The following is an 11,972-nucleotide window of genomic DNA, read 5'->3' as shown; positions in this document are numbered from 1 at the left end:
CCTTACCGGTTTAATGAGTAAGATAGACGATCCCTCCTGCGCATGACAATGCAAAACGGTGTGCAAGTTAAAGATTTAAAGAAGCTCTAACCGGACTTACATTCTGTCTAATCACTACGCTTTAAAAAACTTAAATAAATAACATTTTTATCGGAGCACTTTCCGACTTTGCATTGCCTGAGTGCGAGTATAAATAACCTTACATATACGCAATCACTCCTTTATGATATAATGAACGAGATTGACGATTCCTTCTTCCCGATATTAAGAGAGAGAGAGAGAGAGAGAGAGAGAGAGAGAGAGAGAGACCATTCCTCCGTCCCGATATTATGAGTGAGAAAGACCACCCCTCCTTACGACGATCCCTCTTTCCCGATAATATAAGAATAACAGAACATCCATCCTTCCCGAAAATATGAGAGTTATAGACCATATCTCCTTCCCGATAATATCAGAGGGCCAGGCGATCCCTCCTTCCCGACTTTATGAGAGAGTCAGACGATTCCTCTTTCCTGATATTATGAAAGAGACAGACGATCCCTCCTTTCCGATATTATGAGAGAGACAGACCATCTCTCCTTCCCGATATTATGGATAGATAGAACATCCCTCATTCCCTATATTATGAGAGAGACAGACGATCCCTTCTTCCCGATCTTATGAGAAAAATAGAACTTCCCTCCTTCCAAATACTATGAGAGGTACAGACCATCTCTCCTTTCCGATATTATGAGAGGTACAGACGATCCCTCCTTCCCGATTTTATGAAAGAGACAGACCATCTCTCCTTCAGGCTATTATGAGACCGATAGAACATCCCTCATTCCCGATATTATGAGAGAGACAGACGATCCCTCCTACCCGATGTTATGAGAGAGAAATACGATCCCTCCTACCCAATGTTATGAGAGAGACAGACGATCGCTCTTTCCCGATGTTATGAGAATGACAGACGCTCGCTCTTTCCCGATTATATGTGAGAAACAGACGATCGCTCTTTCCCGATGTTATGAGAGAGACAGACGATCGCTCTTTCCCGATGTTATGAGAGAGAGAGAAAGGGAGAGAGAGAGAGAGAGAGAGAGAGAGAGAGAGAGAGAGAGAGAGAGAGAGAGAGAGAGAGACGATCTCTCCTTCCCGATTTTATGAGAGAGACAGACGATCGCTCCATCCCGATATTATGAGATATACAGACGATCACTTTTTCCCGACAGTATGAGAGAGACAGACGATTCCTCTTTCCTGCTAGTATGAGAGTGATAGCTACTCCTTCTGTCCGATATTATAGTTTTATAATGTTGCACTTTCGTCCGTGTAGTCACATTCGATGGAAGTAATTATTATTTAATTCAGTTATTACCATGTAATATTATGGACTATGCATTTCTCATGTTCTCTCAAATGTTAACATTTTAGGTGGTTACTTACTTGATACGTTATTCGGTTTCTATGGTCTACTTCTAAAGCGATAGAAACCGTATTTTTTGGTTTGGTAAAAACTCACATTTTAGTTAAATGAAAGCGTTCGTTTAGTCTCTTATTTTGTTATTATCTTCAAAACAATGTTCAATATAATTGCTTTCAACTCGACCACTTCTCATTCTTAGCTGTTATTTGGCAAAGCAATGGTAGGACAGAGTATTATTTGTATAGTAAATGTCTTTTCAGTTTTAAAAAAAAACAAATTGAATGAAAATACCCAAAACACTTTTCAATCTTGTAAAATAGTAGATAAGCAAATTATATATGCACATCAAGATATACATATCATTAACTACGTTCTAAAACATATGTTTATCTCAATGTGTTCGTTTACTGAACAGTGCCCGATAATATTCGGAATCAGCAGTATTCTTCTAGTAGTCAATACATTTGTGTTCACTTCCATAAACTTCGGAAAACATAAAGGAGTATATCGTTATTACAGCAATAATTTAAATTCATAGCAATAAATATGACATAGCAAATTGTATGCAAACTAAAACTACGTTGGGGTAGGAGCTTGGTCTGCTTTTGGTGAACGACCCACTTTTAGAAATCCGTTTGAACCTTACTTAGTTCAGTGAAAACAAAACAACCAATTTAGGACGTGTGGGTGTCTGGCAGTGATCCGACTTCCTATGGGTAATGGACCAAGTGTTCAGTGTAAAGGTTTAGCTTTTGTCTTTCATTATCAGCACCTTAACCCTCTTCATGGCTTCCCGTGGAGAGTATATCCCGAAACCCTGTCAAGTGCCATCTCTTTGAAACTTATTTTGGTTAATATAGATCGTCCATGATCTTATTGGCTCATATTCATCAAAAGAAAACATATTATCTCATGAGTGCGACAGCTTTCCGTTCTTTTGATATTCTTATCAATTAAGGTTGTGGAATTATGTGATTGAAATTTGTGTTACGATTACAACCGTACAGAACAAAGGGTATGTACCTATCTAAAATTATTTTCGTTGTTTAATTACGTTTTACATTGATTTTGTCTTCAACGTTGGCAATATTGGTCAGGAATAGCGAAACATTTTAACATTTTGTATGTATTTTGTATGAACAAAGATTGTGCATAATCATATGTTTTAGCTTTCCTCACCGGTACTGCAACCTATGATTTAAAACCATTAAATTGAATATAAATAAACCTATATACGAGGGGTGATAACATTGTTGATGTTATCTGCATGCTCAATGTAATCTCACTCAAGCCGATAATGTTGTTGTTATGCTTTGGACGTATTTCATACGTTCGAAGAGAGATCACCACTCCAGGATATAATTATGATTGTTTTTTGGTTTCTTTACCCCAGATTCATAGTATTATTGTGCTTTTCACGTACTATTTAGCCAACGTTTTTTTTCTAAAATTCTCTTAGAATATAATGCAATATTGTTCCTATGAACATTTTAAGAAAATATGTTTTCGGATTGCTATCAACTGACTAATTCTAGTTATTCTATTTTCGGACTTTTAAGGGATGTACTCTTTATTTGCACTATGCTTCAAAATTGTAAAATGACTAACAATCTTGTCGGATTACTCGCCGAATGGGCAAATCCAAAATGCGAGTATAAATAAGCCTACACACCAAAGTACCCCTTCCCTCATACGTCTCTGTCTGTTTTTGTCTTTATCCCAGAAGCATTGCATAATTGTTTCTATTATTTAATCAACGGTTATCTTTATGATTTTCACTATACATTAATCGTGTTATGTATAATCAGGCTTCAAGTTGCAATTTGGCTAAATTAAATAAACTACTTAACTTTGTAAGGCCTAGGAAATTTCGAGAAAATTGGGGCTTGTCACCAACAGCTTTGATTTTATTCTACAGTATGTATGCATTTAAAAGAAACAGAAGTTCCATAATAAGTGTTAAATCGAAAAGGTTGAAATGCTTGTATTTCTGACGCTGACATTTACAACCGTTTCAATTTCAATTCTGAAGTTGTCTTTATCTCGATGTATCTCTGCCCGGGCATGTTATTAATCACACACCCGTATTTAAGTTGAAATATGTTGCATTAAATAGTTCTTGGCAACCCATATATTCTTACAAAATAGCCGTCATTTGTTTTGCGCGTTTTGTTTAAGTTAGTAATACGTGTGTTTTTGTATAGCTTGCCTGCTGTTAGACTCTAAGGAAACGGTGGTGTCGCTGTGTCGTTATGGTGGTTGTATTTCCTTTCTACGAAAAAAATGTAATGTTGGTATTAATTTATTTTGAAGCCGTTCAAAAATATTAAATGAAATTTAGAAAATATGTTTATTATTGGATTATGTATAAGTGTAATAAATTTCGTTACTGTTCTTTAAATGTATCTGATTTATTTCCATTATATTGGAAAAAAAACTGACAGAAAATGGCATCCGCTTGCATTTATCTCGGACTTATAAAGATTCTTTAGACAATACAAACGACAAGAAGAAACTCGCAGAAGGCAGCATTTTCTTGACGAAATTGTTCGTCTGAAAGAGTTCCAACGAGACAACGTTGATGGAGAGGGACAAAACCAGCAGCCATGTATGTAAATAACTATGAATGTTTAAAGGGACTGGACACCGGACGATTCAATTACAAAAGATAGAATATTGTCAAAACTAACATGAAATAGATATCGTTGCATATAACGTATTGGGTCTTACTTACTGATAGAACCACATTGTTGACGACACATGTTTCTTTTGAAGTTTTTGCTTTTTTTCCAATTCGAATTTTACAATGTCTATAATATTTGAACAAATGATGCACACTGCACCAAATACATGTCGATAACCACATTACAAATAGTGCGTAATTGACGTAAGTAACCTTCGCGACATCGAGTTTGGACACCCACTGTCGATTGTCGCCCACATAACATAGTAAGCGACAAATAATCGATTGTTCTTGATAATCTTTTCATCACTACTAATATAACTCTTTTTTGGTACCTGTGTAATGTTTGTGTTTTGACGCTTGTGTCTGTCACTTGGTACTTGTGTGTTCTTGCCCATTGTGATTTAAGCAGGATCTCGGTAAAATTAAAGACTATTGGTATTGACCTGGTAAATTTCATTGTTTGGATTCTATTTCATTTGCGGAACAAAATTTGCCAAGTAATTTCGATTCTAGATTATCATTATTTGTTCAGGCCTTTAATAATTCTAAGTGTTGAAATAAAATATCCGTTAACTCGAGATATCGCACAAAAGTTACGCAATGAGCGATAAGAAAATATTCATAAAAACTCACTAGTCAATATGAATTAGAACATATCGACAGAGGGCGATGGTATAACTTTAACGCAAACATTAAAAGTTAAACTTCTATGTATGCTTAAAATTGAATGTTAACAATAAATGCGACATTAGTGTGCTTATACCGAAATAACCGAATACTACTACCTAAAATAGAGACCTCTCGATGCATTTTATATACATGAACTAAACAAGATGAGCTCTGTTGCACTCGTTTACTTTTTATACGGTCTTACATAATAATATGACATTATCACAAATATAAAAAAGAGCTATTTTGTAAACAACGATGAAATAAAAGATGTGCCAGTTAATGTTTAGTATTTGTTCCTAAATGTAAGTTAAATAACGCAATGTGTACAATGTCTTAATCAAATGCTACCAACATAGCATTTGTCAAACGGTATGGGCATATCTGTGTTTTCTTTACAATATTATCTTTAAAATTATAACCTTAAATGACGAACTTTTCGTTTTAATTCAATGTCATCTTGATATTTTAAGAACATTTAAGTCATACCGACGATTTTCTACCAACCACATTGAGCCCGTATCCGGTACATGACGTTGTTGAATTAAAAAAAAAGCTTAATCCTTTAAAGATAAGTATAAGTAACAGCTACCCTCATAAAATCTGTTCAATCGCGTAACCAATATAGAAAATGGAATATAAATCTACAAGTGATTATGCAAAATGCTATCTAAGATTAGTCAGTTAGCGTTGATATCGGTGGTAAATAACAAAAACGTATCATGCCATTCCAATATTTTCGTGAGCGTATGGCATTTTATGATCATTATTTTGTAATAGCATTGTCTTGTCTATGGATCAGTTGAAGGGTCTAATTGTTGAAGAACACAAACTTTATCAAGCTACTTTAAGCATGTCCGGGTAGTTAAGATAGGTCTTCAATGCCCTTCAAATTTTTGGATTATCCGTTCCTTAAGCTATTGATTTCATCAGTAAGACGCCCGTTTATCTTTAAAGATATACTCTTACTCCAAAATAAGATGTACCACAATTAATTCAATTGTTTTCATTTACCGAAGAAGATGAATAATATCGAAAGAATAGTTCTTATGAATAATACCGTGTTAAATTTAAAAAGGGGTAGAAAACACGGTATTTCAACTTTTTTGGACATTAGGTGACCACTGTAAATCTTTTAGGACATAAAAGCCATTTATTTATTTTTTCAGCTATTTAATACACGGTTAAAGTTTATCTTCTTGTTAGTTAATATTTCTTTTCCATTAATGCATTATTTAGGAAGTAGTTAAAGATTTATCACTCAAAAATATTTGTTGTTATACATGTATTGATTGATTTTAAATTGATGCATCTTTTTCTGCCGTTCCCTTTCGTGAAGGTTTCAATACTAAAGGGATAAGATCGTGTAAGCGTTTATATGTTCAAATTTGTTTGGGGGGGGGGGGGGTTAATCAATTTCAAATATTAATCATTAATCATATTATAGTATGTGATGATTATTTTACTTTTTTAAAAAGGAAAATAGCTGTGATCACAAGATCACTTTATTAACTAATACTTATATATACCAGCGTCGTGATATGAAATTTGCATCGGGAAAAGAAATGAAGGGGTGTTGTGGAATAAATGAAAACTAATTAAAACATTAGATTTTCTGCATAGGAGCCAGCAATTTTATAATCACATATAAGATTTGTCCTAATACGTCATTTGACGTTTTTTTTATAGTTTTCAAACATCCCTAGCCTCGGAAACACGAAAGACACAAACACGTCAGTTTTGATCCTGAACAGTTTGCAAGAAGTGTGAACAAGCCTGTACTTAAAAGCGTACATCTGTGGGTAGTTTATCTGCCCTTGTCAGTCAATTATCATCACGGGTTGGCGGGCGCAAATCCCTCTGCCCAGCTGCAAAATCTGTGCCCTACATATTTTTATCAGGGTCAATCAAGATTGGTTTGGTATGTCCTGGTTATCCATTAGATATTACTAAGTATGTCAAGTATGTCTTAAATGAATACGTCAATTCGTCAAAGATATATTTAATCCTTTGATCACACTAATGTGCTAACTAGATTGCCATGTGATAAATATACGAGTATAACGTTATTGGAAGATATGGCGATCTGTGTGAACCACATGATACTTGTGCACTTAATGCGAAGCGTTGAGTATCATGAATTCATTTAGTAAGCTGTAATGTGAAATAACCTAAATGTTGTTTCTTTCATCTGTCTTTATCGATAACGATATCCATTAAAATATGCTGAATATAGAACATTTGGTAATTGCATTTTTTTTTTTGTATATGGTTTGCTAATATTGTTATTGTTTGTTCATACGGAGAAAACTCATACGTAATTCATAACGAAGAGTCTGTTTATTCCCAGGCCTTGGTCCATAATAAGCACTTAAAATAGCATCGTTGTTTTTTTAAGTGACAGGAATTGGAATTCTGTTTCGGTATGTTAGGGGCTCCTTAAAGCCATAGGAGCTTATTTTGCGTTAAAAGGCGACTCAACTGATATACTGTTTTTTTAAGAAACACATTTGTCGTATTCCAATCTTCTAACCTTAAAAAGGCTATAACAATTGTGCTGGTTGCTAATTATAATACAACTGGTTTCTATAAAACGTGCCTGTTGCCATTCTCAACAAACATTTTTTTGTGTCTAAAAACCATCATAGTGTATTTGCTTCAGTTAGCTGAAAGCAAATACGATACTATTGTACATTTGTTTGGTGGTTTCACTTATCCCCAAACTGCCAACAGATACAAAATACAAACATTATTTTAAATGGTGTTGGTTGTTTCGATATACGCGTTGATATTGTTAAACTGATACATTGATTCGATTGCTTTTTCTATTCTTTTCAACATCGTTTATGGACTCAATTTGTATGCTTCGCTCTGTGTTTTCAATCTGCCAAAACAATGTAAACAAGAAAATATGTTGAAGTGATATCCCCGCATCATTGGGCTAAGTCAAGGAATGGAAATCAATTGTTGGTGAAATATATATATATATCAGTTTGAGTTTGATTGCAACTGTTTGAAATGAAAATAATATTGTATAAAATGTAACATTTAAAATTGACCAAGAAACCTAGTTTATGACTCCATGTTACCCAGTTCCAAACTAATCTAAGATTTCATCAAGGCAAACATTCTGATCACGTTTCATGAAGATTGGTCCAGATATATTGCAAAAAATATAGCCTCTACATAATCCTCAAGGTGTTTTTAAGATTTGACCCAGTGACCTCATTTTTGACACCACATGACCTACTAGTTTCAATCTATTCCAAGATTTCATCGAGGCAAACATTTTGATTAAGTTTCATGGAAATTAGAGCAGATGTATTGCCTCTAGAGTATTCCCAAGCTTTCTGTAAGATATGACCTAGTGACCTTGTTTTTGACCCTATTTTAAAACTTTTGTAAGATTTCACTAAGGCAAACATTCCTACCAAATTTGAACATAACTGACTATTCAATACCAATGTTTGGTTCGGGACAAATATTTTCAAAGATTTCATCTACTGACTTGGTTTCTGACCCCATGTGACCCAGTTTCGAACTATTCAACAACAATCAACGAAAACAGTCTTATAAAGTTTCATGAATATTAGATTTCCTCTACTGTGTTCCCAAGATTTGACCTATTGACCTTGTTTTTGACCAATATGACCCACTTTGAAAACGCAGGTTAAATTTGCCAAAAAGAACATTCTGAACATGTTTGAACATAATCCGACCAATCACCACCATAAAATAGTTTTAAACAAGATTTTTGAAAGATTTTACCTAGTGAAACATGTCCAAGGTTTCATCAAGGAAAACATTCTGACCAAGTTTCATGAATATTAGACCATACACTATGCCTCTGATGTGTTTCAAAGATTTTTCTTAGATTTTACCTTGTGACCTGGTTTTTGACCCCATGTGCCCCACTTTTACAAGCGGTCCATATTTGACCAAGATATACGTCATGACCAAGTTTGAACATAATCTGACCAATCATTTCCATCCCGGACAAACAATTCTAAGATTTGGTCTAGTGACCTAATTTTAGATCATATGTGACCCAGTTTTAAATAAGTCCAAGATTTCATCAAGGAAAACATTCGGATTAAGCTTCATGAATATTCGACCATGTGTAATGCCTCTAGTATGTTCCAAAGTTTTTTCTAAGATTTGACCTAGTGACCTATAATTTGACCCCTAGTTTTTGAGGTAAAAGTAAAAGGTGCATTTTAAAGTATTTGAATTTTTTCGCGTGTAGATTTAAGGGGTTCGAGACCAGTTTCACTGTAAAAAGTGTTTAGCGACACCAACTGCGTTGCTCCTTATATTATTCTAGATTCTTCAGTTTGGATTCGTTGTAGATCTTCAGTTTCAGCCTGAGTTATGTTGTCACACAATGTCGGCATATTCCTGAATTTGCCTGATGCTTTCGATGATAATGTGACTCCAATGTTTTTATGGTTTTCGACTTCCTGAATATTTAATTTGCCATAGTTGTCCTCATATATTTGGGAATTGTGTTTCAAGGTGGGGACATTTTGTTTGCGTTCGTAGGCTGCGTAAAGTGCTTGATAAGTTTCCAACACCATTTGATGGTGTTCCCTTAATGCAGGTGCAAATTTGTTGAAATGACAGTGCTTTGCTGAGCGAATTAGATGATTTGTTTCATTGCGTAACTGCTTATGGAGTGCCAGATGTGCCGGGTTCGTGGTTGTCTTGGCTCTCTTGTATGCCTTTACTACGACGGATATATGTACTAATTTCGTTGTGAAACCAGGGAAGGAGTGATGTTTGAATAGTGACAGTTGTGGTTGGGATACATAATTCACAGAAGAACAAGAGTTGTTTAGTGAAATTTGTTGCATGGACATCAATATCCTGGTCAGAAAGAACATTTTTCAAGGAAATGTCTTTTATCTTCTGTTTGGTTGAATTTGGTTGATGGTTGATGCTTAAATTCATCATGATTAAAATCAACAGTAACAAGGATACCTTTAATGCCAGTATCGAACGCAAAACCAATTAACTGGTTGATGAGATTCAAAACCATTGCGTTTGCATTAGGTGATCGATGAAATAAACCAAGAAGTATATGGGGTTTTTTTTACTATGATTTAAAGCAAAATAACTTTGATCACCTAGTTCAAGATCAGTTCGACGAAATGCTGTTATGCTGTCCTTGACCTAAACTAAGACATGGCTGTCAGAAGGACGATCTCGCCTAAAGGGAATACTGTAGTTAGGAAAAAGTATATCATGAGATGCAACACTGTCGTTTAACCATGTTTCAGTAAATGTACATCAAAGTTATTAAGCTCAGCAAATAAAATGTATTTTTTTGTTTATAAAACTTTGAACATTGTAATGACACATGGGTAAATTTGAGACTGATATCTGGTAGTTCGACGAGCATGTCGAGGAAGAGATTGAGTGACCCTGATATGTGTGAATGGTGCCAGAGAGGATTGATAACATACTTAACCATATCAAAAGTTCGAAAGAGTTAAGGAATTTTAGACCTCTAGTTCGTTATTGATAGTATCCGAACAATCCCACACGTAGCCTATATGTACAAATATCGACCTTCATGTTAATGGTGTGTGTAAAAGAATATATACAGTGTCGTAAAATTCAGATTGAAACTTAACTTATGTTTGTGATATTGATGCCAGTTTATACCCTAGTATGTTGGTAACCAACGACTTGTCCTTTCATTTTCCATTAACCACCTTCATGGCCTAGGTTCGTTTTTGCGTTAAAATAGTGGGGTATGGGCATTACCTAGGCTGTCCCCGGGGTGCTGGGGCTTTACCAACAGTTTGTTCCCGTATTGCGAGGATTTTACCTGGGATTGACTGAACCGATGGCAAAGACCCAGCTAATCTCCGGACCTGGGGGCGTGGTTTCATTTGACTGGTGCGTTACTTGATATCTGTATATTTGCTTTAAGCAGGATCTTGGTTGAATGTAAGGCTTTTGGTATTGACTCGTAGGTTTGCATTTATCTATTTCTTTTGCGGAATAAAATTGGCCAAGTTATTTCGATTCTAGATTATCAGTATTTGTTTTAGCCTTAAATTATCTTAGTCTTGAAATTAAATACCCGTTAACTCGAGATATCGAACCAAAGATACGCATTAAGTGATAAGGAAATATTAATAAAAACACGAGACAGTATGAATTAGAACAGATTGACAGAAGGCGATGATATTGTTATAATGCAAACAGTAAAAGTTAAATCACTATGTATGCTTAAAATTGAATGTAAACAATGAACGCATCACTAGGAGTTCATTCTTACAATGTAAAGTGTGTTAATACCTTAAAATCAAATACTAGTACCTTAAATAGAGACCACTCGATGCCTTTCTTTATACATGCACTTAACGAGATGAACATGTTAACGTTTTATACGGTCATACATCGAATCAAACAATCATGATTTTATAACATCGTCAAAAGTTTATATATGAGCCCTATTGAAAACAATAGTTTTAAGACGTGACGATGAAATTGCTCTCTCTAGCCGCAAACGCTAGTAATGCTTTTAAAATTTAAAATCAACAAAGTTTTTTTAATAGAGTTTTTTGCCAGTCAATGTTTGGTGTTTGTTCCTAAATGTAAGGTAAATAACGCAATTTGAACAATGTCATAAACAATTTTTTAAATGGTTAGTTCATCTCTTTGTCTTTTTACAACTAAATTATCTTCAACGATTTAAACTTAGGTGACGAGGTTTTTGTTTTTATTCAATGTCATCCTGTTTTCAAAACATTACAGTCAATTAATTACAGCAATTTTCTACAAACCACACTGTGCCCATTAACTGAACACGACCTTGTTCAAGTAAATGAAATGTTAATACTTAAAAGATAAGTATAAGTAACAGCTGCCCACACGCAATCTGTTGAATGGTTTAACCAATATAAACAATATAATCTAAATGTACAAATGATTATGCAAAACGCTACCTAAGATGAGTCAGTTAGCGATGATATTGTTGGAAAAATAACGAAACGTATAATGCCATTCCAAAGTTTCTGTGAGCGTATAACATGTCATTATTTTGTAATAACATAGTCTTGTCTATGGATCAATTGCCGGGACAACGTTCTATCTTGAAGGGTCTAATTGTTGAAGTACACATACTTTATTAAGCTACATAAGCACATCACCGTAGTTAAAATAGGTCTTCAATGATTTTCATTTTTTTGGATAATC

This window comes from Mya arenaria, chromosome 4, assembly GCF_026914265.1.
Source record: "Mya arenaria isolate MELC-2E11 chromosome 4, ASM2691426v1".
Taxonomy (NCBI): domain Eukaryota; kingdom Metazoa; phylum Mollusca; class Bivalvia; order Myida; family Myidae; genus Mya; species Mya arenaria.
The sequence above is the reverse complement of the archived record's forward strand: the minus strand, read 5'-3'. Positions refer to the sequence as shown.